The 14,212-nt window shown below is 50.2% G+C and overlaps 1 long non-coding RNA gene across 1 annotated transcript in view; it reads left to right on the top strand.

The window, feature by feature from the left end:
• The first annotated feature begins 178 nt into the window (after positions 1–178).
• The window catches only part of LOC109530136 (uncharacterized), a 24,607-nt gene continuing 10,573 nt past the window's right edge, over positions 179–14,212 (top strand). The window contains exons 1-8 of the long non-coding RNA XR_002170954.1: positions 179–1,181; positions 1,286–1,351; positions 3,946–4,093; positions 5,503–5,796; positions 8,284–8,414; positions 10,109–10,161; positions 10,332–10,428; positions 12,786–12,966. This is a non-coding gene — a long non-coding RNA (uncharacterized LOC109530136). The remainder of the gene's footprint in view (positions 1,182–1,285; positions 1,352–3,945; positions 4,094–5,502; positions 5,797–8,283; positions 8,415–10,108; positions 10,162–10,331; positions 10,429–12,785; positions 12,967–14,212) is intronic.

Here is a 14,212-nt window from a genome sequence, read left to right as displayed (position 1 = left end):
TCTCATTTTGCGTCACTTTTCCATTTGAGGGCAGTAAAATTCAGACAGGTGGCTAGACTGAATGGAGATCTCCTCAGGAAGCCAACTGAATATTCTTTGTTCTTCACAGAGGAATATTTGCCTGTGACTATTGTTTTATTATCTGCCTATGTGTGAAAGGATTATAACAATGGTTTAGGAAAATGGCTGGATTGGAAAATTGTCCAAACAGGCCAAAGATAGTTGTGCCGAGCTCGTGGGGTTGCATCCAAAAGACCTTGAGGCTGTAATTTCCGCCAAAGCGGACATGTCAAAGCACGATGACCTGCGGCGTTTGCATGCGTCCGAACCCCCCAGGGGGAACAGGGCCGACTGCTGGCTTTGTCTCCCAGCGTTCGCTAATCAAACCTTGATGAAATGCCTATTAATGGGCCCTGGTGGCAGGCCGTTGAGGTAATCAGGCAAATTAATAAAACATCCCCAAGTGGAAAGCGAGGCTCCCCGGAGGAGGCCGAGCAGATGGAGTCAAAGAGCAGCCGGCGTTTTGGCGATGAGCTCCAAATTGGTAATTCGATCGGGCCTCCTGCTTCACGTGGGTCACGTGGGCAGGAAGTACCTGGAGGTGGATCTGCCACAGAGCGTTGAACGGATCGATGGACACAAAGGCGCAACTGCCACACGCCCGTTGCCGTCCATGATATGACCACACCTATGTTCATTTTGAGATTTCGAATCAGAATAGCATTATTGTCTTTGTACCGCAGGGTGCAACGAAATGGAAGAGACGCAGGCCTGATGACGTATTCGTCTGAGTCTGGTGCAGTCCATTTTTAAATACACTACTTGCATTGAATAATACACTTGCATGTAATCGCAGCGCTGCCCCCTGCCTTCCGGTCAGGGGGGAGCGCGGTCAGTACCCTGATGCCATTGTCCTGCTCGCATCCCCCCACTCTGCTCTGAGGTGACACCCCGTCAAAGAATCCTGTGGCGGAGGGAGCCGGGTGAGGCAGCGTGCTCGGGCCTCGACGGACATCAGCCGTGATGGATGACTCGACGCCCTCGTGGTTGCAGCGGCGGACTCCCGGCCGGGCCGCTGGCCCGCCCGGTTCGAGAGCTGGAGGAGCAGATGGAGCGTCTGCTGCGTGGGAGAGCAGACTCCATCAAGTGGTGGCGCTAATCAAGACAGAGGACTTATTACTGTACTCCTCAGTGAGGGGGGTCTTAGCCTTCGTCACTGGTCTTCTGCTGCGACTTGCAATCAGAACCATCAACGTCAACGTGTCTGTTTTTCTGTTTGCTACAGAGACCCGTCTTTGTGTCTTTTGTCAGCAAGGCCATCTTGTGGGAAAGGCCCGTCTCGTGCCGTACTGTGAGTCATCATACACTCGCGCATTGCACACAGATTTGTATAGAATTTTGAAGAATATTTAAAAGCCCCCCAAAAAAGTTGCCGGAGAAAGGTTCAAGCCGCAAGCTTATATATTGGCTGTGCGAGTGCTACAGTATGATCAGCGTATTAAGCGAATCCTCCCACTTGTCGCTCTTTTGTTGCGCGCGAGCGCCATTTAGGGTCGCCGTGGCGACCGCAGACGTCTCGGCTCGGCCTCCGGCTAAACAAACAAGTAAATGGCCCGCGGCGACCTCATTTGCATACGAGAGCGTCTTCGCCACTCGTGCCCGCCACTGTGGAATAAATGGGCACTTTGACCGGCCTGCCGCTTTTGTCGCCCGGGCCACGCGTCAGAATGCACAGGTGCCCAAGCGAGCTGACAAGATGGCGGCAAAAATGGCACTCGGAATGTGAAAATGGAACAGACTTAGCTCGAATACCGTCCACGTAAAGGAACTTTTAGTCCTTGGTCCTCGTAGTCATTTGAACGACAGCTCTCTTAGTCCCATCACACAACCAAAAGTTCAGGGTTGCAGTTTCAACTTCAAAAAAAAAAAACACAAGAATGTCACATTTAAAAAATATTCTTAAAGTTCCTAATTAGATGTGCAGTATTCTTTTCAGCGCACATTACGCATAATAATGTATCAACATACATATGTTCAAATAAAATGGAATTTGAGTACAATTCCACAAATTAACAAATGTCATTTTGCTGACTGTCTGGAAAGATTACAGATGAGAAGAATAAGTCAATCTCAAAATGTCTCAAGATCGATTCAGAATGTTTGCAAATACAAATAAACATGATGGCATACTAAATGAGACAAATATATTTATTTGCCTTTCACCAAAAAATTACTTTAATAACAATAGAATTGAAAAAGCTTAAAAAAAAAGTGATTCAATCTGTGACTGTGTTGTGTTTTGGGGTTTGGGCATGGCAGGGGGTCTGGCAGGGGTCTCCCGCAAAGTGATCTCATTGTCTCAAGGCAGAAAGTCCAAAGTTTCTGCTACTTGGCAGGCTAAGCCGTATGCGAGCCTGGCTTCTGACAGCGGCCCATAATCACATTTGCGTCCTCGCCACAATGCGGCCCAGTGTCGGCCCCTCACCGCCTGCTCACGCGCCCTTCCTCTCGCCCCGCAGCCCCTTAAACTTCATCTAGTGCTGCAGACCCCCCCAACCCTGCAGCAAAGCTAATTACACCCCGCAGAAACACAAATCTCCCTGATGTAAAAAGTCACTTTTTGGGGCTTTAACCTTGTTAGGGCCGAAATCTGCTTTCTTGCCAAGACGTGCGTGTGTGCGTGGACATAGACACGCTTGTGTCTTTGCCGGCTAATGAAGGACGTCTGCGTCGGCTCATGGACGCTGGCGTTGGAGGTGGCCCGGCGTCCATCTGTGGGCCAAACGACACAGACGCCCTTCCTGCGTGGGCTTGTCCGGCGTGGCGGCGCTGGCACAAGATGGCCTCTAATGACATTAAGCTGAGGCGGCGGGGATGGCGCGCGTGGGTTGCAGGACGCCAGGAGGTCGCCGAGTTTCCTGGGCCGGGGCATTGCCGCCATCCTTTTGAGAACGCTTCAATGACACATTCACTTGTTGGAGGAAGTCAATTTGATGGCGGTTTCCTCAAAATCAAAACCTACAGAAAAACAACTCAAATCATGGGGAAAAAATAGGTTGGGCTAATCGCCTTTAATAGGAGTTTTACAAAGAAAAAGTTGGCATTGACACACAGCTGCTTTGGGTTGTCGCGTGACATTTCTACACCTGCCCCCCTCCCCGGCTCTTTTGAGGGTCCTAAGTGGCAGGTATTGAGGTGTGTGTGGGGGGTGACTGGCAGCGGCGCGGGGGGCTGCGTCTTGTTCTTGTGCCCCATTCAGGGACATCACAAGAATGCAAATCTTTAAAGCCGCACATCTGAGAGCTTGAGATTTCCAAGCTGATCCTCCCTGTGTGAGGCTCAGACACCGAAACCCCCCTGCCCCCTTCCTCACGCACACACACACACACACGCACACGCCAACCCCACGCCCCTCTTTCCATCCATCCCTCCATCACACTCATGCATGTCTGCTTGAATGCTGCCTCACTCGCCTAAATCCAAGACAAACACGCGGACCTTTATTCTTGTTTGCTCTGGAAAGGTCACCGTTGGCTGCTTGTTCACCTTTTTGGGGCCATCTTATTTACTGTGGGGCTCAACAAAACTTGTATTGGGTGGGTTGGCCACACGGGGGGGACAGAGATCCCTAATTGATATTTAAACACAGTCAACATGCAGTGGAAACATGAGAAATTAGGTCATATTTGATATATTTGTGGCTTAAAAAATGTGCAAAATAAACTAATCCAGTCAACGAAGTAAAAAAAAAAAACATGAATTAAATCGAGAATGTATATCATGTAACAACTAAAACTCAAAAGAAATATACATTTACATAAATACAGTACATACTTTCCCCCCCAAAAAGCAAACTTGAATTAAAAGGCACATAGGGAGGAATAAATCTTTTACTTTCTGCATGTCACATTGAAATATGTCGTAAATTGTTCTGTTTCTCTCCAGGCCCACATGTGTCTCCAGCGTCCCTCCGCACTTTGTCCTCGCTTCCTGTCTGACATGAAGTCGGACTGCAAAACTTAGACCTCCATGTTTCCTGAGCTCCTAGCCCCACCGCCCGCAGCCGCCGTCCGCGCCAAGCGCCGCCCGCCGGGTAAGGCTGAATTGACAAGTGAATTTGGGTCACTCGGTGATGAAACGGTGCAGTATGTTGCTCCGTTTACTTCAGTGCAAACACCGCTGCCCTCTCGATGGACAGAATACTAACAGGCTTCGGGTAGCTCGGCGGCTCATTTTTGATGTGAAGGCATGTCGTCCAGCCTTCACCTCCGAGGACGGGCAAGTGGGCGCGCAAGGGGGCCCCGCGCACCTCAGCACGAGCGGCCTAAAAAGTCATTATTCCGCCATATGGCGCCAGGCCCGCTCACAATTGCCCCGAAGGAAGCCGGCGTGGCTCGTACGCCCCGACACATGTCATTCACACGCGCACGCTCGGACCCAACAGATGGGAATGGCGGCGCATTGTAAGGGGCCACAAGTGCAGCAATGTGCTCTCTTTATCCTCTGCGCTGACTCCTCTTGGCGAAGAAAACAAGAGGAGATTGTCCGGCACCGCCCCCCCACCCTCCATCTCACACACACACACACACACACACACACACACACACACACACACACACACACACACGTCTAATCAGTGGTCCGCCAAGAAAGAGAGAGCGGTGAAAAGAATTGGGGTGTGCAAAAGGGCCAAGGAGAGAAAGGCCAAAGGGAAAGGGGGTGGCGCCACAAGGAGTTCATGTTTGTGCTGGAGGCTTGAAAAGGAAAAATGGACAATTTGGCCAGGAAGAAGGATTCAAATGGTGCCCCGCAGTTTGAATTGTTGTGCATCAGTTGTGGAAGCAATCGTGAACAGTTCAAAATAGCGGGCAGTGTTCGCACAAAACATTCAGGCTTGGCCACGAAAGCAGGGGGAAAAAAATGTCATGAAAAGCCTGTGAGAGCAGCTGAACTTGATTTGGGTCTGGGAGAAATGTGCAGGGGCATCAGCTTGAGCTGGGGTCTTCGAGAAGGTTCAAGGAAAATGTCATGTCGTGACAAGCCTACTAGAACAGCCGAACTTTATTTGGGGTTTGTTTATGCGAGTGTTTTGTCACCCGTTTCAGGGTAAGTTTCATTCTGAAGCCAGCCTCATCCCACTGAGGAAGGAGTGCACATTTGAGCAAGTCCGTTGCCTGTGTTAGCATTTGTTAGCTTTGTGGTTTTCTTTGTGGTTGTTTTTCCCAGCTGGGAGCTGATCCGCTTCCTGCGTGAGCGTGGCCCTGCTCGTGCTCGCTATTGTAAGTTGGGAATGTCGACAGCTGCTCCTGGCCTGGCGCAGCGTTGTTGTTGTTTTTTTTTTTTTTTTTTCCCCCCCCCTTCTCTTTTGCCACCTTTTGTTCGCTCGCCCAGCAGGGGAACGAGTGTTCTCACTCTCAGGGCACCGGGAGCGAGAATGTCAGCAACAGATGATCCAAATGCAAAACGCTTTTCTTGCTATTTCGTCATGTTCTGTCTTTGAAGGGTCTGGCCACGTTGGAGCTGACGAAAGCGCGCGTGAAGATGCCCGACGTGCTGTTGCCAGTCGACCTCACGTTCCAGCGTCATCCGCCATCCAGAACCCGCAATCCCTCCGCTTTAAGCCCGAGGGACCGCATTCTCCGAACTCTGTTGCGGTGAATTCTGGACCGGCTAACGCGGGCCGTCTGTCCAGTCCTCTAGCTGCCTCCACAGACGCTGGCCCACCGTTGGACCTCCATGGTGGTCTCTCCGGCCCCCGTCGCTTGCCCGTGCTGGATCCCATTCCCCCCCTGAAAGGTGAGCTCCACACAAGGTTCCTAACCCGTTCAAATTGCATTGATATCCTTTCTGACACTGACAACAGGCGCATGTTGGTGTGGAAACCTGCGCAAAGGCCCGTTTCAATTTTGACATACCAGGAAAGTGGTTAAACTGAGAGCTTGCCCTCGCAGTTGCTGGACGTCCCCGTTTGGTCAGGCAAAGAAATGCCTCCGGTCATGAACAAGGCATCGAGCGTGCGCACTTTTCCGGTGGGCGTCCGTAATAAGCCGGTACCGTTCAAAGGCACCCCCGCCTTTCCCCCCGGCGTTTTAAATCCACACGGGCCGCTGCTCGCTACAATAGAATCGCGCCCCGTCTTTTTCCCGGCGGTCGCCAGTTTACCGTCAGAAGCCCCGACGAAGGTCCGGACTGCTGACATCTGACTCCTCAAGGAACTTTGTGAAAGGAGGCAAACAATGTGGAAATTGTGTGGGGATTTTCTTCTTTTTTGTTTTGTGCCAGCGGTGGGCGAGCGGGGTATGGGGGTGGGGCAGGGGTGAGATCGGGCGGGGGGGTTATCATTGCCCGCTGTTCTCCTCACGATGAGTGTCACCGCTTCATTCATTTCAGCAGCAAAAGAATGCAGGTTAAAAAATGGATCCAAATAAAAGTGTGAGTTTGAACAATCCGAAGAAGCTAAATTAAGTTTGATGGGCTCATCTTGTCACCTCCACAATGTTGTGAGCCTCGAAGATCAGATAAGGAAGTCGGTGCCAATTAGCTGCACACTTTTAGACTAATGAAGGCTTAAAGGCAAAAGCGGAGGTGGGGGAGGCGCGGGGCATTTGGGAAGGTGAGACTTTTGAGCTCCGGGGCCTGGAGCGGAGGAGCTTTGCTACAAAGTACCGGGAGTTGTTTTTGTTGTTGTTTTTTTCCCCCCTCCTGAAAATCCTACTTCATTCATTCTTAAGCATTGCATGGCCAACAAACACAATATTACTTTTTTACTCTCTAAAGCAGAGTGTTCATCTCTGCTTGACATTTACAAAACAGATGGGAGCTAATTGTGGCAGTTGCAGGGTGCTGCCGCTCGACAGCGGCGTCGCCGGATTCACACACAGAACTCTGCGGCATTCACTCGAAGCGGACACCATCACGCCCTCGTCACCTTCGCCTTTCTCGTCGCTGGGCCGAGCGTCCGACTCGACGGTGAGCGCAGATTCGCCTTGCCAAGGTATGCAAAATACTCAACTGTATTGATAGAGCACTTTCAAACAGCCATCGCTCCACCACCAATAAAAGTCTATTTTTGGTGTTTTTTTCTAACATATCTAAAACTATTAATCTAAACCGCTTGCAGAATTTTGAGGGAAATAAAGTAATATACTGGACAACAAAGTAATCGCTTCTTACTCACTGTTTTCCTACATTTTGCACTTTTTACCCGTTTTGTTCTGTCACCCCCACAATATTTATGTATGTATGGGTGGGACTGAAGCACTGTCACATTTTTTTGGTGCTCATCAAATGGGTGCAGTCGGAACTCCACAATGATGACATCGTGGACCGACGCAATTTTTATTCCATTCCACCCCATTCAGCTAATGTCTCAATTAGCCGCACTTCCCTTCATCATCTGGGCAACTCGCCGTGTCCGCCCAAAGCACGCAAAGCCACTCAAAAGTGTGTGTGTGTGTCCGTGTGTCCGTCCAAATGAAGACTTCCCTTCTGGCTAATCCCCTACAAGGTGTTTAACCTGCTTGCTTGTCCCAACCTCTGTCTGAACCCCCTGACCTTTGACCCCCAGGCTGTGGAAGGATCAGGGTGGGCTGCTGCCACAGCAACCTTAGGGTGATACAATCAATGCAGGAGGGCGCCCCCCCCCCCCCCAAAATGCATACCCCAGATTAGCATTTAGTGGTGGACGGGGGCGGCTGTGCCCTCACAAGTGTCCTCTATTTGGCCACTTTTTGGCTAATGAAGAAGCGGCCGCAAGTGTGGCCGTCCGTTATCCCGGGATTTCCTCTCCCAAAGTCCACAAAGCTTTTGCCATGGCCACATCACAAATGATCTCTGGGACTTTCTCTCCGGGGGGCCTTCCCTTCCCGCACACTCCTGTGTCTAGAGGTGTGTGCGTGTATGTGTGTCGCGAGTGAGACTGTGAGGGTGTTTGTGACTGTGTGGAATTCCACCTCCGCACCCATTCAACGTGGGTCGGAAGAGATTTGCATTGGCGCTCAGCCACACTGTCACTGATCCACTTTTAATTGGGCGTGACCGCTGCGTGCGTGCGTGCACACGCGCATAGTTTCCCATTTGAGTTCATTCCAAGGCCAGAAATGAACGTTGGTTTCTAGATCGTGAAAAAAGTGCTTCATGAGCTACCGGTAAAAAATGGTTTGAAACATCATGATAAAATAGAATGTGTCTTTTGTTTCTTTGTTTTATCATGACGAAACTAAACAGATGTATTTCTGCTTGTGCATTTTGTTGCGTGTGTTTGGGAAGCATCGTTGTATGCAGGGCTGACGGCGTTGACGGTGGGTTGCCAGTTGGGGAATCTGGGCTCGCTGTCGCGCGTGCGGCTCCTGCCGCTGCAACGGAGAGCGCACTCCACACGGTGGCGGCCGACCGGGGCGACCACTTCCTCCCCGGTGTGTGGAACCAAGATGTCATGGTGACCTCAGAAGGTGTCGGAATAGTTTCCTTAATATTTTGAGGGGACCCCCACCCCGCCTCCTTAATTCATAAATTATTGAATATAATTATATAAATGTATATGTATATGTTTTAGTATATGTACTTATTTTATATTTCACATGCCATTCTATTTCATTTATTTCAGACTTTTTCGATAACGGTAACTTATACGATAAATTAATGTTCTGTTGTATTCCCAAATTATCGTTCAGTTTTAGTTCCTATTAACAGTTTGCTATTAGTGGCCAGTCTCATGATTGATTTTTCAGTTATTGACGATTATGCAAATAAACACCCGAAGCTGACGCCAAAGTACAAACATTCTCCCCTTCAAAGTCTGCTTGTATTTGTTTATGAAAATATGATTGCTGCGCCCAAAGACCCATTTTGCAGTCATTAGCATCAATCTCAGCCAGACGTGCCACTTTTTCGACAGTTTGAGAGAGATGGTGTGATAAGCAGGCAGGTGCGTGCGTGCGTGCTCTTGGGTGGCAAGGATGCGTTGGCTTTATTGGCAGCAAGCGTCTCAAATGTGACGCCCCCCCTACCCCCAGGCTTAACTGCTTCCCCCGATATTCATGTCACAAATTCATAAAGATCAAACCGCTGGTGTCGATCATTAACCCCGGAAAGTCCGACGCAGATAGGCCCGTCGCGCGACCGCTGGATAAACTCGTTTATGAGGTTGTAAAAAAAAAAAACAGGCACTCGGCGGGGTTCAGCGTGCGTTCCGAAGCAACGGGTGGCGCGACAAGCCTGAACGGGAGCCAATCCGGAGTCAGGAGAAAGTCCTTTGCTGTCAAACTAAACTGAACATCAAGAGAATTGCATCTAGAAAGCAGCCACATAGCTCTTTGTCTTACAGTGAGCCGTTAGCCTATCACCAAGATGTCACACAAAACGCCATAGATGTGCTATCAAATAGCATCATTGTTTCAGAGTTATGACTGTTTTCTTGACAATTTTTTCTTGGCTGTGTCCTCGCTCTGCATAGCGGGTGGTTCAAACGGCTCAATAAATCTTGCCGCATTGTGACCTATATTTTCATCTACCCCCGAAATAATAGACGTTTTCTCTAAAGGTTAGAGGAGCACCAAAGTCACGGTGGGCCACAGCGGATGGACGACAGAGCCACGTGCGGCTGTGGAGCCACGTTTTGCTCGACGTACGAGATGCCTAGCGACTAACTTCCCAGCATGCCTCGCGACGTTTTGTCAGTCGTTTGAAATCATGGATGGATGGTTTCAAAGAGGGAATCCATGTTGAGGTGTTCCCCTCGTCTTGGGTGACGAAATGGCACGATGCGCACCTCAGAGACGACTTCTCCTATTTGTATGAATGTTGATAATGAGCTTGCCCCCACCCCCGCGCCATCCATCCGAAGAACAATGTTTGCACCTGGCACGCTCCCGCAGACAGGTGCTCACTTTGATGGACGCTATTTGCTCACAGATTACACACGACATCAGTCCAGTGTGCTGCCTTACTCATATCTGTGCACACACTCCATTACAAAAGATAAGCGTGCGTGCGAGGCAAGCGTTTGTGTACACACAAGCATAATACACACTCACCTGCCTGCCTGACATGACCTCACACAAATGACTTCCTGTGATCTGAGCTGCTTTCACGCTGTTGCCCCCATCAGGTCCAATGGGGTCTCCTGAGTCTTCGTGGAAGGTCCCGGAAGGTGACGAGTCGGTGAGTGACCCTACCGCCACGCTCAGCTCCCATCAGAACCTGGACATCGTAGTTGTGTTCAACTGCCATGGCTCATTTCACCAGTCATGAAAACTGACACAAATCAACGGAGCCGCTCGAAATCAATACGCCATATGAATTATCACGACTTGATGTGTGCATCCTTCCAGGACTGGTCCATGGGAGGTTGCGGATCTCCTTCATCTTGCCACATGAAGCCAAGTCCATCACGTGACAGTTGGTCATCCGGGTCCTGGCCCGAACAAGGTAGCGTAGCGCTTTCGGTCTTTTGCGTACAGCACGCGCACGTCGCAAGTGAATCAAGCAAGGCCAGTCGTTCTGGTGCTTGAGCGTGTGATCCGCTCGTTGGTCTCCTCGCTACCGGTGGGCGGGCTCGTCCCCCGCGCTAGTCGGCCCGGCGCTCTCCTCCGGTACACCTAAGCCGGCCTAATCCCACCGCCGTATATCGTCTTCACCTGTTTACGTGACGCGGAAAAAGGTCAGGAGCGCCGCCGACGCTGGCCCATCTGTTTTCCCCCGCCTTCTTCGGCAAGGAGTTTCCTCTTCCACCACCGATCGTTTCTGAAAATACTCCAAAAATCGGTGCGGCGAGGCTGCCCGAGTTCTGACTGCAATCAGGAGAACAGATATTATTTCTCCAGCGCCAGCTTGCTTAAAACAAATGAAACAAATCATCTCAGTTATGTATTAGAGATCAGATTCTGGGTGACCAAATCTTCTAAAAACTCAACAGTTGGCCCCCCAAATGCTTCTGACGAGGAACCAGAGCTTGTGTGAAATGCTTTTTCCCTATTCCGATGAACGCTCTGAGAAGAGATCACAGACGGCGGCGTGGCGACTCCGTTACTTGGTCCAAATTGTCATCTGCGTAACAAAGTGCTTGATTTTCCACTCGGCCGATTCTTGGGCTCCGTCTTTGCGGCAAGCCAGCTGTGACGGTCGCAATACGACCTTTGAGCTCATCGGGAATTCATAGGTGGACTAATCCCCGAGCGCTCCCTAAAACCCCCGCCGGTTAGCATTCAGCTGCTAGCCAAGACGTTATCGCGGCGACGTGCGGCCGGCCCCAAAAAAAAAAAGAGCATTAATCTGACACGGCCGATTAGCGGCCTAAGCGTGAGGACCACACACTGGCCGTGTCGCCATTGTCTTGGGCTCAAAATCCTCTCGTGGCTGTTGAAGCCCCGCCCGCTGCGCTGGGCTGCCACCGCCTTTGATTGGCACTTGTCGGGCCTGATTGAGAGGCGGACGTGCTTGCGTGAATAATCGCTTGCGCATTCTTGGAGGTGGAGTTCTGTGGGTGGCAATCGGTCGAATAGCTTGAGCCCCCGCCGATTGTCCCACCGCTGCTCATCCTTTTGCCAAACACGCAAAGAAAGAGAGACAAGTCGGAGCGCCTCGTCCCGGCCTGGTCCTCGCGTCCGAGACGCTTTTGTCCTCTGGGAGGGGATTTGGTGGCTATCTGCCGCCTTCACATGGAGCGCTTGTCATGGCAACCTGCCCCGCTGCAGGTGGTTGGGACTAAAATTGAGTCAGTGATTTGTTCAAGATGACATTTTGGATAACTTTCCAGCTGGTCACAAAACGCTGCTTCCTGAGCTCCCCCCCAGAAGCAAAAATAAAGAAATCAAAAGTGAAAACTAGTGAGTTGCACTGTTTCTTCCTAAACACCTGTCGGTTCTTTTTGAGAGATGAGATTTTATTTAACCAGAGCCTGTAAAGACCTTGCAGCGGGTTCAAAGTGCTGCTGCCGGGTTCTGATGAGAACTCGGAGAAAGGAGTGAGTGGAGTTCTTCAGTTCTGTCGTAGTTGAACTGCCCCTGCAGGTGAGATGACATTTTGGGAGCCTTCAGAGATTCTCCTGCCGGTCCCAGTTGCTGCTTCTCCTGGAGAACAGCTCATACGTTACCAGTAAGTTGCCAGTTTGGTGGCATTGTTTCTCGAGTCGCTTTGTTTCCAGCATCATGTTGGACAAGGCAAGCCCCCCCTGCCCCCCCCCCAAGGTTTGCATGGTCCCCATGCATCATGTGCGACGTTTGCTTGATGTGGCGTACTGATGATATTCCTCATCCCGACCTTCCTGTCGTCCTCGCTGACTGGACGTGATTGTGTGCAGCGTGCCGGATGACCGCCGTTGCCGCCAAAGGAGTCACGGCGCCATCAATCGAGGCGGCCAAGCCCGAGACCGTCTGGCTTTCTTGACGGATGTTCTTCTTGAATGCTAAAATGTTTTGCATGTGTCACGAGTGCGCGCGCGCGCTTTGTGTGCACACTTAAGGGTACTCTTAATTGGCTGCCGGGTGACAAAATGGACGCTTGTTTCCGGACACTTCTCGAGGGGAGCTGCGTGCTGCGCTCAAGGGTGTGTGAATGTTGGAAGAGCTGATCCGAAACTGAAATGCGGGGCAATTAACGGTGTTGTAAAAAAAAAATGTGGAGATATTCAATTGAAAAGCCGAAGGGTCTGGAATTGAGATGGCTTGAATCGGTTGAGGAAATTGGTAGGAATGTAAACCTGTCAATGAAAATGTGATACATGATCACAGAATCTTAACATCCTGGATATGACAAGTCGCATTTTCTCACATGTTTTGCACATCCAGGTTCCGACGTCAGACTTGCGGGTCTTCAGGACCAAACGATGACACATGAAGGAGAGGAGCCGGATGTGGGACTGGAGTGCGGAGGCCAGCAAGAACAAAGTCCTCACCATGCTCTCCAAGATGCAGGAGCCCTCCCAGTGCATCCCCGCTAACGCTCGCGTCTGCTCCGACTTTGATGACCGTGAGTCTGCCGGTCTTGGTCCTTATAGACTAAAACAAAAAAAAACATCGTTTTTAGCTCAAACAAAAAAAGTTGGTAATGGACTAGATCAGAAAAGGTCACCTTTCTTCTGCTTTCCACTTCCTGTCGCCCTCCCAATACTTTGGTCCGGCAGGTGCCTCCTAAAAACACATCATCTTGTCCTTCAAAACAAACAAAACCCCACTTTTTTTTTCCTTTTTGCTCCTCTCGACTCTGTCAATTAGTGCACTTGATTTTTTTTTTTCTCTCTTTTTACCGGTGTGGGTCCAAGCATCACTTTAGCCAGCACTTCCTCCCGCAGCTCCTCCGCCCCTCGGCCCCCTCCTCATTGTGAGCACACGAGGCCCCGCTGGGGTCTCACACCTCAGGTCAAGGCTGTTGAGGATGACCGAAAGCTTTGAGGGCGGAGGGCGGCCAGGTCTCTTGTAAGTGCCGCAGGCGCCGGATGCTGATTGGGCCGTCGGGCGAGTACTCTTGCGGCTGGCCGCCGCCACAGATTCCTTAGAAACATTTCACTTTTTCAATGTGTTTATTCGTAGTGTGGCGGTCGCTCGGTCCTACGTGTCGTCCTATTGAGAGCCGTCGCTCATATTTTGCCCCTCATATTTTGTCCCACTTGTCAGGTGAACAAAATACAAGAAGCAGCAAATTCAGATGCTATCATCAAATTCATATAAATGACACACGCTTCTTCAGAATTGTGTGTATTCACTTGTATTGTTCTTCATTTATCTTGTAGAAAATACAAAATAGTTAAATGGCCCACATTGAACATGTTTTCTTTCATGAAATTACATATTCTAAAGGAATTTGTTGAACTTTTTATTCAAACGAGTTGTAGACAACATCACGTAATCCCCTGCCCCCACCACACGCACGCACACACACACACACACAAACACACACACACACACACGTTCTCTGCAATATATTGGCGCTATCCCAAATCAGGTCTCGAAAATATTAGAAACAGCTCTTGTTGCCATGCAGTCTGCTTCCATGTAAATTAAGTCTGGATACTTCAAAACAAACGTTTTTGGCATGTGTGTGCGTGTTTGCACTGTATGTGTGTGTGTGTGTGTTTGAGATTGTCGTTGGAGAGTGTACAGGGTGTGTCATGTTTACAGAGTGTATGCTGGTACAATCTGTCATATGTTTTTTGTCCTTTTTTTGTTAGTCGCGTGTCCACACGCACCCGCAAGTTTATGTGTGTGGGTGGGGGGGG

Source organism: Hippocampus comes, unplaced genomic scaffold (assembly GCF_001891065.2).
Source record: "Hippocampus comes isolate QL1 unplaced genomic scaffold, H_comes_QL1_v1.1 scaffold161, whole genome shotgun sequence".
In the NCBI taxonomy this organism is placed as follows: Eukaryota; Metazoa; Chordata; class Actinopteri; order Syngnathiformes; family Syngnathidae; genus Hippocampus; species Hippocampus comes.
This window is presented reverse-complemented; position numbering and strand designations above follow the sequence as displayed.